The sequence below is a fragment of the Bos javanicus genome, chromosome X (assembly GCF_032452875.1).
Source record: "Bos javanicus breed banteng chromosome X, ARS-OSU_banteng_1.0, whole genome shotgun sequence".
In the NCBI taxonomy this organism is placed as follows: Eukaryota; Metazoa; Chordata; class Mammalia; order Artiodactyla; family Bovidae; genus Bos; species Bos javanicus.
This window is the reverse complement of record NC_083897.1, coordinates 132,431,928-132,454,009: the sequence shown is the minus strand read 5'-3', so window position 1 is coordinate 132,454,009 and position 22,082 is coordinate 132,431,928. Positions and strand designations below refer to the sequence as shown.

The 22,082-nt window shown below is 47.2% G+C and overlaps 1 protein-coding gene across 4 annotated transcripts in view; it reads right to left on the bottom strand.

Annotated features, from left to right (window-relative positions):
- Window positions 1–20,576, bottom strand: part of RAI2 (retinoic acid induced 2) — a 71,483-nt gene extending 50,907 nt beyond the window's left edge. The window contains exon 1 of one of the 4 annotated variants that reach the window (XM_061408038.1): window positions 20,375–20,576. The gene's annotated coding sequence lies outside the window, so the exon portion shown is untranslated. Of the gene's footprint in view, window positions 1–18,890; window positions 19,104–19,776; window positions 20,000–20,374 lie in introns of those variants that run through there. The other 3 variants (XM_061408037.1, XM_061408042.1, XM_061408041.1) reach the window with 3 other exon arrangements.
- Window positions 20,577–22,082: the final 1,506 nt, after the last annotated feature.

Genomic DNA, 22,082 nt, shown 5'->3' with positions numbered 1-22,082 from the left:
GGAAACATCTGTGTATACAAATAGGCCAGCTCACTAGGAATAAAAATGCATTATGCATCACGACGGTCTAAATATTTTTATTAACACAGTTTGTTAACCAAGAACTGAGAAATAAGGTTCCCTAAGAGTCCCCCATCAAATGCTTTCTTCCATATTTCATTTTATTCTTAGGAGAGAAGTAACTCTGAAATCTTATCTTAGATTTTAGCAATGAGTTTTCTATTAAAAGTTATTTCTTTTCCATCTCAGGCTGAGCAAAGCTCTGGGCCAAGGGGGTTAGGGAATTTGTTTCATAAAACTGACAGCTTGGCGAGCATTCAATCACTCGGCACTACACAACCCAGGAGAACAAATAAGTCCTTTTCTGATGCCGCTCCAGACACATTACGATGTATGTTCCATAGCTTTATTCCCGCATTCATACTGTTTGCTTCCTGCAGCAACAAGAAAAGGGGGGCAGAAAGCACATTGAAACCTACCAGGAAGCAAAATCAATCAATCACACTCTCATTTGGAAGTTGGAAAAAAAAATGAGTGCATCGGGTAGTTTGAGTGGTGCCTGGCCTTCCTTTCCAGAAGGCCAGTACATTCAGGGAACTTTCGGCCATTTTGTGGTCCTGTCCCCAGTGCTTCCGGACACGTGTCTCTGCAGGATCTGACAGAGGCTTTAATGAGGCAGATAAGGCCAGCTCAGTGGCTGCCTTTGGTAGAGGTGGCGCCAAGGGCAGGCTACTGGCTCATGGCCTGGGCATCGTTCTGGGCAGCAGAGACCAGCCTGCCCCAAACCCTGCACCAGCAGGGACCCAGCTCGGGAACTTCCTGTTTAACAGGCCTAACTCGGATCTGCCAGAGAAAGGAAACTGTTACAAAATTTCTTCCCTGCTCCCTAAAAAAAAAATTACAAGGACTTTTTTTTGGTAGTCACACACAAAGCCCTGATTGAAAAAGCCCTGTGGGAGACAAAACTCATCTGTGCTGTGGGAAGATAGTGGTCACTATTGGTGAAGGGTGGTGGAAAGGGCACAGGGGCTTTGATGGACTGGTTCGATCCCTATCTCCACCAGCATGCTGGTGACGTGGGTGTGCTGTTGGTGGAAATACTTCAAGCAGTACATACAGGCACTTTCCTGTATGTATGTTAAGAGTTTGGACAAAAATTTGAAAATAAAAATCCGTGATGGAAAAGTTTTAGGACTTCTCCCGTCCATAAAGCTGACTTTGAAAGTCAAACATTACCAATAAAAACCCCATCCCCCCACTGCTTAAAAATTCTGATCTATTTAAAGTATATGTGAAATAGTAAACCTTTTTAACATGCTGATACTCTTATTTAAGTTTTTACCCACCAAGTCCTTTACGCTTGGAAAAGAATATACTGTAGGCAATTTTGCTACAACTCCTCTTAAAGTGATCCAGAAGGGCACAGGGAAATGACAAAGCTCATTTTCACTCTCTGACTCATTTTAACACAGGGTATGGTTGGAGGCTCCTTTCCAAAGACCCGAGTCCCATTTATGGCCCTTCTCACTCCTACGCTATCTGAGCCTGGTGGCCTGAGGAATCTCACTCTTACTTTTTTCACACCTTCCTCTATTCTTCTATTTCCCTGCACAGAAATTTTCCTTATTCCTGCTGCTGCTGTCCACCTCACAAATGGACTCATATGTTTCCCTTTCCCTGGTGTCAGGGGTTTCCTTGAATGGGGGTCACCTCACTCCATTTCTCTCTGCATTTCGGAAGGGAGTGAAAGGCTCCCACCAGGCCAGACCTTCAGAGGAAAAATGTTTCGTTAGTTTCCCCTTCCAAGTGCTCCTCTGTCCTGCCATTTGCAACATGTAGTCTGCTTATTTACTGAGGTTTATTTTGGAAGAGAAAATAGTTGGGATAAGGGTGGGGAAGGGAAGCCTTTGAAAACAAAAAAAATTGTCATTTGGTTTTAAAAGAGTTATGAATAATGGAGGATTATGCTCTCTTTGCAAATAAAGATCTGAATGTTCTATTGCTACAAATGATTCTGCCATTTACTGTTCTTAAAAAATAAAAAGGCTTTTCTAACCATGATTGGGCTTCCCAGGTAGCTCAGATGGTAAAGAATCTGCCTGCAATGCAGGAGACTTGTGTTCAATCCCTGGGTTGGGAAGATCCCCTGGAGAAGGGAATAGCAACCCACTCCAGTATTCTTGCATGGAGAAATCCATGGACAGAGGAGCCTAGTGGGCTATAGCCTATGGGGTCGAAAAGGGTCGGACACGACTGAGTGACTAACACACACACACATACCCATGATTGGATACAGGAACACATTATGTAAAGAAACTGTTCCGCTCACCCAGGACCCAGTTTAAATATTCCCACATCTGGTTAAGGACTTGCATGTCCAGGAGGCCAGCAGGACCAAAGAATTTGTTCACTCACCTATTATTCACCGGAAATGTCCGGCTGAATCCCCAAATGGGCAGGATTATAAGGAGCACGAGGCATAGGGTAGTTCCAGGAAAGTAGAATGGGCCTCTCAGGCTCCTATTTTAAGAGAAGCATTTCATGCAGACCCAGGGAAGCTATCTGAAAGGGCTCGGGTTATGTTCTTTCCTTTGCCATTCCCAAGCTCCCTTTCTGCTCAGTGGTGGCATATCCATACCGGGTCTCCAGGCTGAACTGAGTCTCCAGTGCTCTGGCCCTGATCAGGCCAGGTGTCCAGATTGCAACTCCTCCCCTGGCAGGCGGGGTGACCGACTTGCCCAGTTTGCCCAGGACCGCCGGGTTTTAAAGCCGAAAGTCCCATGTCCCCAGAACCCCCTGAATCCCTGGCCAACTAGAACAGTTGGTCACCTTGGTGGCAGGCTACCAGCCAAACTCCTCTCTACCAGCAGGATCACTCATGTCTGCCAGTGCTCACAAAGTCTGACCTATTTAGAGCATATGAATCTGGAACGCGTCTTTAAAGCTGCTGACTGAAGGTGCTCTTGGCTGTTCACTACGTCTGTCAGGTTTCCTCTCTCCCCCCCATTTTCTGGTTCGTTCACTGTTTTCATCATATTCCCTTCAGAGCTGGGTGCTCAGATGATTACTGAGGGCCAGTGCCAGGGTGTTCTGACCACTTGTCTAGATCTGGGCTGCCCCACCCCTGGCTGCAAAGGTGGGATGGGGCCCAGGTACTTAGACTGTCCCCCTTTCCTGAGTTCCCTGGCTCATTAAGGGGCCTAAATGACAGAAACTAGGGTGCTGTCACAATTTAGTCTACCAGCCATTACCAGGTCCCACGGAGTCAGCCTCCTAAATAGTTCTAGAATCCAGCCACGTGCCTCCCCATTCACAGGCACCATGCTGCTTCCACTCAAGGTCAAGGTCATTGGTCTCCCTGGATTACTGCAATGGAGCCTTTCTGGTCTACGTTCCCTTCTGCTCTGTTCTCCATTAGGGAGAAAAACAAAACATGTGAAGTAAATAATGTCACTGGCTTGTGTAAAACTGCTTAGGGATAAAGTCCAAGCGCTTTGCCAAGGCTTATAAGATCCATGATGATCTGGACCCTGCCAACCTTTTCTGCTCATCATCCATAACCTGCCCTTCTGCCTCAGTTTCCTCGTGAAAACTGCAAAGTAAAATAGCTGTTTCTAAATAGTATGGTGCAGTTTACCTGCGAGCATGTAAATGAAATTCCTGGCCAGGTGCTTCAGCTCTATCATGGATGTAGAGAACCTGGTATCTTCACCCCACCCACATAAGTGAAAAAAGGAATGGGGAACTTGGCAATGGGCATCACAGACAGAGGGGGAAAGCCACAGATCTGCAGGAAGGGAAGACACATCCCATACAGACAGGGGATGAAGAGCCTTGTGTTCCAAATATCTGAGATGGAGCTGAGAGTGGGTCCAATGGACCAGAGGAAAGTAGGATGAGGTGCAGTGATTAAAAACAAGAGGGACGAGCCTGGGACCTCACTGGTGTGCTCACATTTGCTGAGCTCATGCAGGGGGAGATGGCACAGAGCTGAGTGGGAAGATGGAAGTACTCGAAGCACAAGAATTTGACATTTCATCACCAATTAATGGGGACAGACCCCTGTAAATAACAGAAATGAGGCTTTGAGTTCATACCTTTCAAGACTTGCTCTTGGAAACATACAAACGGGGAAATTTGCGCAGTTGTAACTTTCAAAAATTAAACATATTATCAACATCTAAGTACTGCAGAGCATGCTGCCAGGAGCCACGGAGGGTTTGGGTTGTTCTAGATGGTGATTAAAATGAACTTTAGGAAGTGCTGCCTGGCTCAAGAGAATGAATGCTGGTTTAAGACCAAGCCACAAAAAAAAAAAAAAAAAAAGATGTATGATTCCTGCTCTCAAAACAAAACAAAACAAAACAAAGACGGGAAAACAAGAAAAGAAAAAAGCATAGGTTCTGTGGGAGAAAACACAGATATGTGCACACTTAAGGGGAAAAAAATGACTCCACATTGCTCTTTTGTTATACAAATACTCATAAGAAAAACAGTCTAGCAGCTACTTCTTCACATGTGTGTTTATTTTTAATAAGAACAACATTCTCAACACTGATGAAAGCTAGGTCTAGACTCAAGGTGGCCAACCCGACAGCACCCTTTCCAAGGACTCCTGGGCCCTCTTGGCCACACCCACCCCTTCACCTCCAATCCTGCCCCAGGGCATTAATTTGGGTAAGAATACAAGGATAGGGAGACTAGGCTTCGTGATCTGTCTGCCTCACCTGCTTCACTTTTTTTTTTTCCTTTCCTAGTTAAGTTTTCTGCCACCTTTAATTGCAGAGAATAGCAGCATGGACAATAAATGGGCCTCTCCTTACTGGCTTGCCCTACGTGGTCAGGCAAATTCTTAGAGATTATGCCTCTTCACCCTGCCTGGCTTTCCAGCCCCTCCTAAGGAGCCCCAAATGAAAATGAATGCATTCCAGAACAACTGCCAAGGGAGTGACCCAAGCTAACAGTGGTCCAAGTCAAGTCGGGATTGAGGGAGGGCCAGGTCCCCAGGACAGGAGCAGGAAGGAGGCTTCTACCAGCTGAGGTGAGCCAGCAGCCGCTGCTCCCTGCATGCCAGGAGGTAACAGCTAAACCCCAGGCCACACCACTGTAAGATGCAGGAATTAGCCTTTAAGCCTGGATAGACAATGTTCAACCAAATATCCTAGCACCAGCAGCCCTGCAGCACCTGGGAACTTGCCAGAAATGCAAATTCTTGGGCCCCACTCCAGGCCTGCCAGGCAGGTCCCAGAAATCTGTATTTTAACCAGCCCTCCAGATGATTCCCTGGTAGCTCAGCTGGTAAAGAATCTGCCTGCAATGCAGGAGACCCCGGTTCGATCCCTGGGTCGGGAAGATCCCCTGGAGAAGGGATAGGCTACCCACTTCAGTATTCTTGCCTGGAGAATCACACGGATAGAGCAGCCTGGCAGGCTACAGTCCATGGAGTCACAAAGACTCGGACACGACTGAGTGACTTTCACTTCACCAGATGACTCTGAAAGTAAAAAGTGAAAGTAAAGCCGCTCAGTCGTGTCAGACTCTTTGCGACCCCGTGGACTGTAGCCTACCAGGGTTACATCCATGGGATTCTCCAGGCAAGAATACTGGAGTGGGTTACCATTTCCTTTTCCAGGGGATCTTCCCAACCCAGGGATCGAACCCAGGTCTCCTGCATTGGAGGCAGACACTTTAACCTCTAAGCCACCAGGGGTATTTCTACCACCTGCTAAAACTTGAGAATCACTGGTCTATAGGCCTCTGAGAAACAGGGGAGCTATGCTGGGCAGAGAGGGAAGAAGAAAGATGCAGAGTGGCTGGGCATTCCAGAAGAGGTGGGCCTCAAGCAGAATGGCACAGTGAAGTCGGTCCAGAGAGGCACTCTCCAATACGGCACCTTCTAGCCACAAGGGGCAATTTACACTTAAAATAGACAAGTACTGCATTGACATTTCATCACTGATTAATGGGTTCAGATCCCTGTAAATAACAGAAATCAGGCTTTGAGTTCATGCCTTTCAAGACTGGCTCTTGGAAATATACAAACGGGGAAATTTGCACAGCTGTAATTGTAGAATATTTTTTAAAAAATTCCCCCAGATTTATATTAACATAGAGTAGAAGGGTTGTTACCAGAGGCTGTGGGGGTAAAGGGGAGACTGAAAAAGAAAGAAAAATGAAAGTAGAAGGGTGGTTGCCAGGGGTTAGGGGAAGGAGGGTAAACAGGGAGTTAGTGTTTAAGGAGGACACAGATTCAATTTGCAAGATGAAAAGGGTTCTCGGAGATGGATGGTAGTAATGGCTGCACAACAATATGGATACACTGAATACCACTGAGCTGTACACTTCAAATATGGTTAAGAAAAAATTAAAAAGTCAGGCCTCAGTCACATACCAGTCACATTTCTAGTGCTCAACAGCAACTTAAGGCTGGCTAGTGGCTACCATAGTGGATAGTGAAGGACATTTCCATCATCACAGAAAATTCTTTTGAACCACACTGTGGAAGAATCCCAGTTCCACCTCCCATGAGCTGTGTGACTCTGTTTAAGTTACTAACCCTCTCTGAGCCTCTAGTAGTAGTGTTAGTCACTCAGTCATGTCCGACCCTTTGTGACCCCGTGGACTGTAGCCCCCCAGGCTCCTTTGTCCATGGGATTCTCCAGGCAAGAATACTGGAGTGGGTTGCCATTCCCTTCTCCAGGGGATCTTCCTGACCCAGGGATTGAACCCAGGTCTCCTGCATTGGAGGCAGATTCTTTACCATCTGAGTTATAGGGAAGCCCCTGAGCCTCTAATTCCCCCTTTATGATATAAAGCTCAAAATACCCACCTACATTATATGACTCTTATGGAGCTGGAACAAAAATAATAGATGTAAATCACCTGGTACAACTGTCCAAGCTATAGCAGGAACTTGACAAATAATAGATGATACTGTCCTACTATGACTTTATAAAAGGCCATTGGAAACATTTCTAATAGAATGGACAGTTTGCACTGGCTAATGTCTTTCACTATGTCTTAATTGCAAATTTCAAAGTTTGTATAAGTCGTTTTGTTTTCAGTAGGACAAGCCAGCAGTCCCCTCCTGAAGCAACACCCATCTGCCAGCAGGTCAAAAATGGGGCATTTTTATCCAGAAGCAGTACTGTAGGAGAGACTCATAGTAAGGTTATAATTCTTGAAGCTAGAGAGCCTCATTTTGTGTGGAGTTTTTTCCTTTTTTTTTTAAACCACTAGTGTCACAATCCATGGGAAGGTCCATTATATTAGACTCAGGCTTTGGTGCTCTTCATCTAGAGAAAGATGCCCAAAAGATCTCGTAATCTTCTTGCAAACCTCCCCCCATAAAGAAAGCAAATAAAACACAGCTGAGAGAGACATTATCAAAAAGTCTACAAATAATAAATGCTAGAGAGTATGTAGGAAAAAAGGAACCTTCTTACACTGTTGGTGGAAATGTTAACTGGTATAGCCACTATGGAAAACAGTATGGAGGTTCCTTAAAAGAAAAAATAAGAGTTGATCCACCAATTCCATCCTGGGCATGTATATACAGAAAATACAAAAACTCTAATTAAAAAAGATACATGAACCCCAATATTCATAGCAATGCACTATTTTACAGTAGCAAAGATATAGAAGGAACCTGTCCACTGACAGATGAATGGATAAAGAAGATGACGTATGATGTATGTGTGTGTGTGTGTGTGTGTGTGTGTGTGTGTGTGTGTAGGGCTTTCTGGGAGGTGCTAGTGGCAAAGAATCAGCTTGCCAGTGCAGGAGATGCAAGAGGTGGGTTTGATCCCTGGGTCAGGAAGATCCCCTGAAGTACAGCATGGCAACTCACTCCAATATTCTTGCCTGGATAATCCCATGGACAGAAGAGCCCAGTGCACTACAGTCCATGGGGTCACAAAGAGTTGGACACTATTGAAGCAACTTGGCATGCACACTTGTGTGTGTGTGTGTATGAATATTATTTAGCCATAAAAAATAATACAATAATGTCATTTGAAGTAACATGGATAGGCCCAGAGATTATTATACTGAGTGAAGTAAGTCAGAGAAAAACAGATATCATATGATATCACTTATATATGGAATCTAAAAAATAAACTGATACAAAAGAACTTATATATATAACAGAAATACAGACAGGAAACAAATTTATGGTTACCTAGGGACAAGCATCTATTTCTGCTTTATTGACTATGCCAAAGCCTTTGACTGTGTGGATCACAATAAACTGTGGAAGATTCTGAAAGAGATGGGAATACCAGACCACCTGATCTGCCTCTTGAGAAACCTATATGCAGGTCAGGAAGCAACATTTAGAACTGGACATGGAACAACAGACTGGTCCCAAATAGGAAAAGGAGTTCATCAAGGCTGTATATTGTCACCCTGCTTATTTAACTTATATGCAGAGTACATCATGAGAAACGCTGGACTGGAAGAAACACAAGCTGGAATCAAGATTGCCGGGAGAAATATCAATAACCTCAGCTATGCAGATGACACCACCCTTATGGCAGAAAGTGAAGAGGAACTAAAAAGCCTCTTGATGAATGTGAAAGAGGAGAGTGAAAAAGTTGGTTTAAAGCTCAACATTCAGAAAACGAAGATCATGGCATCTGGTCCCATCACTTCATGGGAAATAGATGGGGAAACAGTGGAAACAGTGTCAGACTTTATTTTTCTGGGCTCCAAAATCACTGCAGATGGTGACTGCAGCCATGAAATTAAAAGACGCTTACTCCTTGGAAGGAAAGCTATGACCAACCTAGATAGCATATTCAAAAGCAAAGACATTACTTTGCCAACAAAGGTCCGTCTAGTCAAGGCTATGGTTTTTCCTGTGGTCATGTATGGATGTGAGAGTTGGACTGTGAAGAAGGCTGAGCGCCGAAGAATTGATGCTTTTGAACTGTGGTGTTGGAGAAGACTCTTGAGAGTCCCTTGGACTGCAAGGAGATCCAACCAGTCCATTCTGAAGGAGATCAGCCCTGGGATTTCTTTGGAAGGAATGATGCTAAAGCTGAAACTCCAGTACTTTGGCCACCTCATGTGAAGAGTTGACTCACTGGAAAAGACTCTGATGCTGGGAGGGATTGGGGGCAGTGGGAGAAGGGAACGACAGAGGATGAGATGGCTGGATGGCATCACCAACTCGATGGACATGAGTCTCAGTGAACTCCAGGAGTTGGTGATAGACAGGGAGGCCTGGTGTGCTTCAATTCATGGGGTCGCAAAGAGTCGGACACGACTAAGTGACTGATCTGATATGATCTGATCTGAGGGACAAGGGAAGGAGGGATAAATTAGGAGTTTAAGATTAGCAGACACTACTGTATATAAAATAGATAAATAATGAGGCCCTACTCTATAGCATAGGGAACTACATTCAATATCTTGTAATGATCTATCTTGTATCTTATAATAATCTATAAAGGCAAAGAATCTAAAAAATAATATATATATATTATTATTTCTTCTCTGGTGGCTCAGATGGTAAAGAATCTGCCTGCAATGCAGGAAACCTGGGTTTGATCCCTGGGCCAGAAAGATCCCCTAGAGAAGGGAATGGCAACCCACTCCAGTATTCTTGCCTGGGAAATCCCATGGACAGAGGAGCCTGGCAGGCTACAGTCCATGGGGTTGCAAAAGAGTCAAAGAATCAGACACGACTGAGTGACTGAGTGACTGAGCACACAATACATACATACACACACACACACACACACACCCCTATATATGAAAGTCAAAGTCGCTCAGTCGTGTCCAACTCTTTGCGACCTCATAGACTATACAGTCCATGGAATTCCAGGCCAGAATACTGGAGTAGGTAGCCGTTCCCTTCTCCATAAGACCTTCCCAACCTAGAGATTGAGCCCAGGTCTCTGACATTACAGGTGGATTCTTTACCAGCTGAGCCACCAGGGAAGCCCTACATATATATGTGTGTTGCCGTACACCTGAAACTAACACAACATTATAAATCAACCATACTTCAATAAAAACACACACAGTGAGAGCAAGCGTACAATCTGGAGTCATCCTCTCCACTGAAGAGCAGTCCTGAGGGAGAGAGTGGCCTGGGAAAATGAAAAAAGGGCTTCATATAGGGTTTTATTCTAATTAGGAAATAGGGAGTCATTGAATGTTCTTGAGCTACAGTGATGAAATCAGAGGGGTGCTTTAGCAAGAGGAGGAGCAGCTGGGGGAGCAGCAGTAAGGAGACTGAGGATACTGCCTGGTGAGCCATGCTGAGGAAAGGAGGATGGTGGGTCGAGCCTGTGTGAACTGGTGGTCCAGTGGTTAGGACTCTGCACTTACACTGCAGGGGGCTTGGGTTCAATCTCAGATGGTGGAACTAAGATCCCACTAACCTCACAGTGCAACCAAAAAAACAAACAAAACATAAAACAAACAAACAAAAAACTTCCTCTAGAGAAGCAATTCCATTCTTCACATGGGCTTTGGACAAAGCCACAGTTCTGTGGCTGATGGGTCAAAAGAATCAGGTAAGGAACTGGGAGCAGGACTCTACCTCAAGTGAGTTTTTCTGGCTTAGAAATGGCAACAAAGGCTCCCTTTCCTGATCTACTGAGGCCTCCTCAGTAAATCCAAGACTTTGTAATGTTCTGAATGAGTAACATTAAAAAAAAAAGTAGGATCCAACATGAGTTCAACTTCTGACTTTGTGAAAAAAAGATGCTAAACTACAAATATCATCATTCACAAAAGAGACTTTAACACTAAAAAAAAGTGGGAAAGGCCATTTTAGAATAAAGGGCAGTTCTATAAAAATGGAAACTCAGTATACAGTTTTACTCTTCTTTCATTTAACTGTGAATGGGTAGAAATTTTACCCCATGTGGGGTGGTGGTACTCAAGCCTGGTCTGCAGGGATCACTGGTTTATGCGCCTTTCCAAAATGGTTCCCTGTGCAGTTTCAGCTGTAAGAATCAGCCTTGATGACCCCAAATTCAGCTGCCCAGCTCCTAAGGGAAAAACACAAAGTTTGAGTTTTCTGGCGTGGGTGTGTCTAACATGGCAAGGCCAGGTAGAACCAGCCTCTTCTAGCCTTCTTAAAATGCAAGTGATAAGCCACAAAGGATCCTAGAACAAATATTGATATCTTCACATTCAATAATTTCATATTTAGTCTAGTGGGTTAGTGATTTTTTTTCCTAAAAGGAAATTGCAGCCAGAGCTAATTGCTCAATCTGAAATGTATCTGGACATTGTTTAGATGTTGGAAAGGAAACGGTAACGTTGCAGTTTTTTGCAAAGAGGAGGGCGTTATTTTAGAAAAAGATGCAAATGTAAATTAATAGAAAATGCAGCCCTGAATGGTTTTCAAAGCTTTGATGTACACAGTCAAAATAGCACTCCTATTCTGAGCTTTCCTTGACATTTTTCTTATTTTGAAATGCGAAAGGAAATCCATCGGCACAGGCTCAATCCATTCCCTTCCATTGATTTGTTAGCCAATCAATGGCCATTGTAATCTGAAAAAAATAACACCACTTTCTATGAACCTTTCCAAGCAAGGCTGGGTTCAGCTAAGCTTAATAAAGAGAAAAACAGCAAGGACCATCTGGAAAACAGTCTTCCGGAGTCGCGAAAGATAGTGGCAGCCTTTGCCCAACCTGCTATAAATAAGTGTCTCAGGAAAAAAAACACCCGATTTTTAAATCTGTTTCTACTTAATACAGCTGCAATAGAGTTTATTTAGCTTTTCCCTATAGCAGGAAGACTGTTTGCATTTTTATGACAAGGGTCTGAATGTTTTTCACAGCCATTTCCATTGCCATTATTTTGAGGAACAACATACCACTCGGACCTGTCTGTTGGCTTCAGCAGCACACAGAGGTGGCCCCAGTGGCCTCTGTACCACGAAACTGGCCTCCAAGCCCAGATTTTTGATCCCACTTCCTCTCCTAGTGTTGCAGCCATCACCCAAATCCTGGTTCACGAGGGAGAACCAATTCAGTATGACCAAACCTCATGTGCTGCAAATCAATTATTTCTCTGCCTGGACCCAAGCACTCAGGGGATGTCTGCCAAGAGTCAAACGACTCATCAAGGGAGGCAAGAACTCGCCAATGAAGGGCTACTGCTGGCCTGGCCAACCCCCCACGTGCTCACCTTTCTATCTTTCCTCACTAGGTAAGCTTCCTTCCGCACTCGACACTCAGAACTCCTTCGGACACTCTTTGGAAAAGGTCAGCCTTCAGCCGGCCTTGGATGCCTGCAAAGTGAAGTGGCCCCCCAGTGATGTCTGCCCTGAGCACCTGGCCACACCCGTGAGTACTCCCTAAACACCCATCCCACCCCAAAGACGGTCAGGATGAGGTTGGCCTCAGGACACTGTCCTATGTAATGAGCCATCCACCTCTCCTTTCTCTCTCTGTCCCCCAAGGGCTCATCCCACTTCCATGGATGGGCAGGAATGGTTTACCCCATGACACGTTCCCCGTGAAGGCATTATTACCCCTCTTGCAGCTCGTCCAGTGGCAGCATTCCATCTGTTGCTGCTGACCTTGGGCATTACCAGGACTGAGCTGGCTAGAGGAGCCCTGCTGTCGTTCCTTTTCCCAAGCAGAACTGCTGCAGGGAAATAAATGTGTGTAAGAGGGCAAAAAGGTGGGAGGGGTGGTGAAGTCCACCTGAATGTGAATGTCCAGTAATTTTGAAACATGCTCCATCTGCTCACCATTGACTTTCTCTCTCAACAGAACGGGAAAACAGAGAAATTAGTGGTGGGTAAAGGGCTGCCACGATCTGCAGTGAGTCTATTACAGTGTTATGAGCAGGGCTCTCCCAAGTACACTAAAGGGCTAAATTAATTGGCTTAGGCTTAAGATGCTACAGGAGAAATGACAGTGGGGAGAGGTGGGGGTGGAAGAAGATGCCTGGTGGCTGACAAGGCATGTCTGAAATCAGGCAGTATGAAAAAGAAACTGAGGAGAAATAAACCTGTTCTCTTCATGAAAAAACAGAAAAGGTGTTAGTTGTTACAATGTGTCCCCCAATTACCTATGACTTATTCAGTCACCTGAATTTAAAGAAAAATCTCTGTGCTTATACAATTTTACAGACCCTTACATCCAACTTACAATTAAATCAGGCACATGACCCACTTCCAACCATTAATTAATCACTCCCATGAATTGTACATATAAGTTAGAGAGGGAAATTCTGTCTTGTATTATTTCAAATTGAATTATCCAAAAGCCACAAATTACTTATTAAATCTTGGTCTAGACCAGTGGTTCTCAATCAGGGTCCATTTTGCCCCAGAGGGGACATTTGGCAAGATCTGGAGACATTTTTGGCTGTCACAACTAGGGGGGGAGGGGTGACACTTTGGGCATCTAGTGGGTCGAGGCCAGGGATGCTGCTAAACACCCTCCAGTGCACAGGACAGCCCCCTACAACATAGAATGATCTGGCCTAAAATGGCAACAGGGCCAAGGTGGAGAAACTGTGCTCTAATTAAAGGCAAATACAATCGGCTTTTAATATTCATATCTCTGGCAGTCATCAAAGAAGAAAAATCCCATTTTCCTTGAAATCTAAGGTTGGCTTACACATATGTTTACTAAGGACATACTGATTTCCTTTCCAAATAAATGAAACAGGTTCCCAGTCTGAATCTAGAGACATTAAAGAAATACTGTGATGATGGTGGAGCTAGCAGGGTGCATGTGAAATGCGTATTTCATCAGTCTAAATGGATGGAAATTAATATCTCATAAAATAAAATGATTATCTCATTATGTTCCATACAAAACCAAAATCAATACACTGCATCTTACTTAACCTGCAATTAGTGTTTTTAAAAACTAAACCAAGGAAATGTCATTCTTCCCCATTTCTTGCTAGCTGGATACACATTTCTGAGCATGAGGCATTAAAAAACAAACAAGCACACAACCACCCCCCTCTTTTAAAGCAGATTTTTCCAGAGCATAAAAAGCTTCCTGAATCATTCCATTTTATTTATTACTGTAGATTCAATCATTCTTAGTGAACAAAACATGCAAACCATTCTGTTGGTTATGCCTGCCTGGCTTTCCAAATACCCTCAAAACTGGGATGATGAATCACATACTTCGGGCCTGCTGTGCCAATTCATAGTAAGCAAAGAATTCAACACAGCAAGATAGGACATTCTGCCCAGTGTGTGTGTAGGGGGGATGGGGGTAGGTGGGTATGGGAGTCCTTCAGCCAATTGTTTCTATAAAATCTTAAGAGCAGGTGCTGAGATTCTCTAAAATTCTTTTAGTTCTAGAACATCCTATGTGATTGTGCAGTGCCCCCAGCATGAGGATGGACTTTGGTCAGGGAAGATGCATGTTCCTAGAGTTGGCCTAGTGTTTCCAGGCTAAAACCATGGAGGACAGAATGGCTGACGGCTATACTATCTCAACCCTTTCAGGCCCCCATTCCTTTGTCTGGATTTTAAGGTGGGCACACACACAAAGGCAGAAATAACAACAACGACAAAAATGCCCACGCATACCCAGTCCTGGCCACCAGTGAGGCCCAGTTCCGCTTCTGAGAAAGAACAGTTGCTCCAGTGCAGCTGGAGGAGCTTTTCCAGGGAACTGGTAATACCCTGGCTGTTAATGAATTATTTTTCGCCAGAACGTCGGATTCTTCCTGTGCTCCAGTAAACAGTCTGCTTCTGCCATGGGAAACAAAACCAGCTCCTTCCGAGGAGCTTGAGGAGGTCAGCCAAGGGTCCCCTGTGGGGGCAGCCCCCTCAGGAGCCAGAGCCACAGGCGCCTGACCTATAAATCACCGAAGCCCCGAGTCCATTATTCCAGCTCTTTCTGTCTCCTTGGGCCATGCCCAGGGCCAAGGGCACAATGCCCATGGTGAGCCTTCCCCCACCTCCCCAAACTGTCCCTTCCTCAGGGCTTCTCATCTATGGCACCGCGGGTGTGTGAAACTGGCCTTTCTGGTGTTCATTTTGTCTCCCGCGCAGAAACTGCATTTATTCCCTTGCTCTTGTTTTCATCAAGCTGTCAGGAAATGACTATGTGCATCCCCTCTTTTCCCTTCTCTTCTTTAAGACTGGCCCCAGCCCCAAATAACCCACTCTCAGTGCAAGGGTGTCTCCTTGGGCCTCTACTCTCCAAACACATATCCTGGGGAAGGATATTATTAGAGCAGGTGTTGAGGAAATCAGTCACTCAGGAGGGAGACAGCTCTCTGATGGACAAGGACACCAGCCTGGGCTGGAGGAAAGGAAACCAGCCCTGTCCACCCTTACCCCCGCCCTGCTCTCTCATCTCCATTAAGTTTCAGAGCCCACATTCCCCACAGGAGGTGACTGAGCAAACATGCTCACAGGTGGGCTTTATGGGGACCCCCCCCCCAAATGGCACCTTAGCTCCTGAAAATCAGAGTGGCCTGATGCCAGGCTGTCGTGGCTCTTGAGTAAACCCCAGGCCTCCCGCCTGCCATGGGGATGGAGGGTGTTCATGCCACCTGAAACTCCTAGAGGTGCTATGAGGCTGAAGGCTCAGGCTGGTGGGGCAGAGCTGCCGAACAGAAATATGTATGTAATTCTAAAGAACAGGTGACATTAATCTCAACACTCTAGCTTATTTGACCAATACATTCCAAATATGATCATTTTAACATGTAATCAATATAAAAATTATTAATGAGCTATTTTATATATATATATATTTTTTGCACTAGGTCGTAGAAATCCTGTGCATACGTTATCATCATAGCATATCCTATTTTGGAGTAGCCACCTTTCACCTGCTGAAAACCCACATGTGACTAGCAGTTACTATACAGCATGGTGCGGATATAAAATCTCTCCTCATAGAGAGTTCTATTAGACAGTGCTGTGTTGAAAGACCTAAAAAAGCTGTGGGAAGAAGAATGACAGGTGAGAGCAGGGTGGGTGATAAGAATTATAGCAAGAGATGGGAACTGCAAGACTGGGATGTTCTAGGACCCCAGCCCTACCTCTAACTGGAGATTAAAGTGGGCTCTTAGGAAAGGCCCTGGGGGCCGGCATGGCAAGGCCAGAGAGTATAATCATTACTTAAGGCATCTGCAGGTTGAGCAGCCTGCATCTTAGCTCTATGGATCTGTTTAAGGCAGGGGCTGGGATAGAAGATCGCCAAAGTCATGTATGTTCGTTCAATAACAATTCTGGGTTTGCAATCTAATTTGGTGAAGCAGATACAGAAACATGATCAAATTACGTGTGCCTGCCTCTGCACGTGCATGCGTGTTCCTATGTGTGTTTTTGGCTGGAGAGAGAAGGAGGGTGTCATGTGCAAAATCCCGAAGTACTAACACGAATCACCTCCTCAGCAGCTGCCATCAGAACACAGGAGAGCGGTAGCCTTGAGAGGCTCATCAGAAATGACGAGCCACAAAGGAGATGCCTTGAGCTGCAAAGAATGAGATGATGGGCATCCGGGCAGACGGTCAGGTAGGAGGGAGAAGTGGTAATCAGAGGCATTCTCCAGAGACAAGCACTGCCAACTCTACAGCAAGGATGTCACCCTGATCCCCAAATCAAGCTTAATTCAGAATCCCACGCAGGCTTTTGTGCAGGGGAGAGTGCAGTTAGCCATCTTTCCCCCTCCTCGAGAGCCTCATTCTCTGAGGTCCCCCCTCATATTCTCATCATGGAGGCAGGAGAGTCAGAAACACCTCATACAGGGATTCAAATCCTGGCCCTCCCAGTGGCCCCAGAATTTCTAGGGGCTTAAAGGCCACCATCTGATTGGAAGGGGGCTAAAGGACTTTGCTTTGATGGTGCAGTTGCAGAGCAAGAACCCATCTCATTTTTATTTAGAGTTTATTTATTTGAGACGTTTAAGAGTCAGAAATACCTTACCTACCCTCTGGCCCTACCATGGCCCTCAGGCTAATTACCCACTCTATCTCATCCTCAGTTTCCTCATGGATAAGATGGGAATGTGACTGCTCATCTCACTCAGGCTCGTCGGCTTGGAACTCCTCAAGGCTAGAACTGCAGCATCACACCAGGCCCTCCAAGACCCCAACCACACACAAATCTCTGGATTTCTCCCGGCTGGTCTCCCTTGATAATGACACAGCTCCCTCCCACCACCATTCATTCACTCCATCAGTTCCATCATTCAGTCACTCAACACTTGTTCATTAAGCGACAGTTGACTTTTGGGAATTCCAAGATGAAAAGGCACAGTCTTTCCATCTGAAATGGTTAGGGACTATCTGGGATCTATCTCCTTAGCACATAAGCATGTACCCTGCTTGGGTGGCTGAGCTGCCTCACTGGTGCCCCCCTCCCTCAGTTAGGTATTGCATTTGGTAGGGGCTGAGGACTCTAGTCTCGGGAAGAAATAAATAAGAGCCTTGAGGGAAGGGTAGAGGAACATGTTGCCCCTTTAAGTCATAACCACTGGGGTCTGGAATCAGACACTTGACTGGAAATTTCTCCGAGTCTGATTCCTTATCTGTAAAATAATGCCTCCATCACATCATGGTTTCCCATATGCACAGTGTCTGGCAGACAGAGGGCAACAGCAAATGTTCATTTCCTTCTCGACTTCTCTCCCTCCACTACCCACTGCTTCCCCAAAACTAAGGTTAGAGAAGAAGCCAGAAGACAAACACTTGCTCTCTTCTTACTGTCCATTCAGAGCACACTGTGTGTGGACATCTCCACATACAGAATACTTCCATTCTGGGTCACATGGCATGGCTTTGGGGAGACCAGTCCTATCTAGTTTTCGGGGTCATCATAGCCAGAGCTATATTGGTCGTCTGGTGTTATAGCGCTCCCAGCAACACCTTGTCACACACCTTCCAGCCTTTTCTTTTTCTTTGCTTTCTTTCTTTCTTTTTTTTTTTTGCATTTCAGGGGCCCTGTCTTCTGGCTAAAAGACTTTTCATTTATTTTACAGTTCTTGCCCAAATGCCCACCAACCAAGTTCTCATACTGGCAACTGGCATCACCTGGAAAGCTGTTTTCTCATTTGTTTCTGAGATGGGCAGACTTTCCTGGGCCAAACCTCACCTCTGGAGGTCTGGCTTCTTTGCATGATAAAGGGCCTGCCTGGGTGGCTAAATGGTCCCTTGGGCTAGTGCCAAAGCAGCCAGGACCCCCAAGATCCAGTCTGACTTGGCTCCTGGTGCCCAGCCACCTTGTGGATGCCTCTGGCAGGCATCTGGCAGGATGAGACAGACGTGCCCGCTCACAGGATACTGTGTATAGGGGCGGGTCCAGTGGCTTCTCTGGGCTTCTAAGGGGCAGAGAAACTGGGATGCCCCCCGGCTTTCAGCCTTCCAGCCACCCCGCCACCTTTGAAAAGAAGCACAGCTCCCCGCATTCCCCTTTGAGAAGAAAACGCCAAGGATAATCAGTGGGTAGGGGCTCCCACCCGCTAGCCTCCCCACTGTCCTCCCACTAGCCTCCCCACTGTACTGCCACCTCTTTCCTGTAACAAAGGCACATCACAACACATTTTCAAAGTTATCCGAAATCTCCTGGTCAATCAACAAACGATTCTGGTGACTCGAAAGGAGGAAGAGAGACATAGAAAACAGTCCCGGAAAGACTCACGGGGAAAGCATAGAAAACCTTGCCCGATGCATGCAAGGCTAAGAATCATTTTCTCCCTGCTGGCTGCTTTTCTCTCTGTTCTAAAGAGAAGCTTCCAAGAAACAGCTAAATAAAGGGATCACACCAGAGGATGAGAGATAATGCTAAACCAACAAAAACAAAGACCCAAAATGAAACAGAGCCAGCCATGAGAATCCGCGGTTATCAAAACTTTGTTTGGCCGTATCTATTTATCATCGCTGCACACCCGGGCTCTGCGGAATATCATTCTGTTGATGTCACTTACCCTCAGCAAAATATTTACACATCCTTAAAAACGCCAGATGAGGGGGGCCGCCCGCGCACTGCCGCGAGCGGCCCCTCAAGCCCCGTCGCAGAGTTCTGGGCAGACCGTGAGGTGGGGGCACGGCGGTGGGTGGCTCCAGTGGGCACAGGTAAAAGCGCCTGACACTCCCCCGGAACGCGGCCACCCAGGCGCTGCGCCCTGCCCTGCCCACCTCTCCCCTACCTGACTCTGCAAAAAGCAACCACATCGCCGATTACTGGTGTCAGCGCCTCCTCCTCCTCCTCCTCCCCTGCCCTTCTCATTGATTAAGTTCTCAAACCATTGTTAAAGCCGGGTTGCTTTTCCCTGGAAAACTGGGCTGAATTCATTAAGCTTCCCCCATCACAAAAGGAATATTCATAAAAGTTTGGCAGGCAGAGAGGGAAGCGGACTGCGTGCCTTGGGGTGGGTGACAATTCGCTTCTCCAAAGCCACCTTCTTCTTCCGTGCCTCATTCCTCTCTCCGTCCATCCGTCGTGCCCCAAACCTACTCCAGGGACTTCTGATAGGGAAACACAAAGCAGCAGCTGTTTGGCAACATTTCTACCCCTCGCCGGCAACTGTGGTGGGATGCCATTTCCCCACCCAGGCGGAGCTTATCCTGAACAATAGTCGGGCTTTAAACGGCAAACAAGCAAACACACAGAGCATAACCCCAACCCCGAAAAAGCCAACGGGGAGAGGCAAGAACTCCCTTCGCAGCAAAAGGCACCGCTGAAACGCACGCCAAAATGCAGCGAGAAGGCTGCTCGGTGCCTAACATGGCAGAAAGCCCGAGCTGGTGCGGCCACCCTGGGTCTGGGCATTGGGGGGCACGAGGACTCCCGGGGCGCCAATGCACACTCACCCAGCTCCGGGAGGATGCGGGGCTGGCCGAGCGTCACAAAGACGAGCCCAGTGCGATCTGGCAAAACCCAACTTTCCACCCGGCTCGCCAGGGCCGCCAGATACGTCAACAGAATCCATCTTTCGATGGGCCTGGAAGGCGCCGGGTTTTCCGGGCCGGGGCAGAGCCACAGAGCCGAAAGCGGCCGGGTGCGATGCCCGGGCGCGGAGTCCACCACGCGCCGCCCTCTGCGCCCTGTGCCAGCGCCGGTGGCGGCCCGAAACCCACTTCGGGGCCCCCGCCCCGCCGCCCTGTGCCGCCTCCCCGGCCGGCCCCGGCCCCGCCGGCCAGTGCGCGGCGCTGGGAGCAGGAGCGGGGCCCGGGGACGCCGCGCGGGTGGCGGCCTCGCCTCGCGTCCCCGCCCCCGCCGGCCCTCCCCGCTGGCCCCGGCCTCCAGGCGCCGTCCTGCCCCCGGGAGCAGGCCCCTCCCCGGGCGCCGGGCCCCGCCAGGCGCGCCCAGCCCGGCGCGCCCCCTGCGTCCCGGTGGCAGGTCCGCGCGGGGAGGGCTCAGGGTGGGGGGTGGGTACCCCGGCCCGCACGGGGGCGTCGCGGCCGCTACCTCGAAATCGCGGCCGCCGCCTCCAGGAAGCCGTGGGGGTGGTCGCGGGTGCGGGGACTCTACGGTCTGGCCTCGCCGCCGGCCGCCTGAAGGGGGTGCGCAGCGGTGGGAGCCGCCGTCGCCGCTGTCACCGAGCTGCTGTCGCCGCCGCCGCTGCCGGTCGTGCGTGAGCGTGTGTGCGCCTGTGTCCGGACGAGTGTGTGTCTGCGTGCGGCGCCCGGCCTTTACTATATACACCGAGGGGTGGGAGGAGGCGGGGAAGGGGAGGGCTTGGGGGAGGTGGCGGAGGAGGGGGAGCAGGAGGGGGGCGAAAGGGTACCCGAGGAGGCGGCTGCTGAGGACGGACAGGTGATCTCGCCCACGGGGAGGGCGTGGCTGTGGGAGGCATGGGGTGGCGGGAGGAAGGGGTGCCAGGGCGCGGGGGCGACGCCGGGGAGGGCCGGTGAAGCGGGACCCTGCTGCCTCCCAGCAGGCTGGGGACCATTTCAGACCCCAGGATGCTGGGAGAGAACAGAGCCCAGCGGGGAGGGAGTGGCTGGTGGATGGAGGCGGCAGAGGTGCTGAGGGCCCAGCGACCATCTCCTAAAATGCCAATTGTGATACAGGTCGAAGATGTTTCTCGCAAGGTGCGAGATGATTGAAGACAAAATTAGCCCACGGACATAATCTCATTTCCGCATTCTTGCTGGAGAGGTGATGCATCTGTTAATCTAACATTTATTAAGCACCCAGTGTTTGTTTGCCAGACACTGGGCTAGGAACTGGCCTTAGAGGTGATGACTATGTGGTCGCCAACCAGTAAATAAATCATAGGTATCAGTAGTAGTATTGGTCATTTTAAAACAAAGTTAAAAAAAAAACCCTAAATACTATAAATGTTTTAAGAGAGCAAAGGAAGCAAATACATTGGCTTAATTAATCCCTAAAGATGAGAAGATTTTTTTTTCTGGTAATCAAAACAGGATGCAGATATTTGAGAGATAAAGGCAGAGCAGAAATTATTTGAATCAGAGCAGAGACTGCTGGTCTGAATCTGGATGTCCTTTGCGTGTTCAAACCTCCTTCAGTCTGGACACTCATATGAGTAGTGGCCATGACTTTCCCTTTTGTAGAATTGGGGGTGACCAGAGTGTGCAGTACATACAGAGCAGCCTGCATGTTTATGAGTATGGTAATTGGAACTTGGGTTTGAAAGGTTCAATTCTAACCTTTTCGTGTTGCAAGCATAATGTGGTAGAAACCAGGGCCACGTTATACCTTTTGTGGGCACTTTGCCTTTGTGGACTATTTCCTCCATAGAAAAAATGGTAAAAATTACATTTTATGATTGCATTGGTATAAAGATGAATGAATTAATATTATATATTAAAACATTTTCTTTGACCTAAAACAACATGTTTTCTTCTGATTTTAAAAGAAATTTGAAAATCTGATTTTAAAACATTTCCCTGAGCCCCTGAAAGTATTTTGGGCCTCAGGCATCATGCCTACAGCCCCTAAAGGAGAAGTCAGCCCTGGTGGTACCTTTCCTTGATATTGAATTTCTTCTTTTGGAAAAAAAAAAAAAAGTTAAACTGAGAAGTGCCCGATCGACCTAAGGGCAGAAAGACACAATGCAAGTTTAAGAACTGATAGAAACGAGTATCAACAGAAAGTACTAGTTCCTGCTTGTTGCGGTCAGGTTCTGGAGGTTTTAAATCAGCTTCAA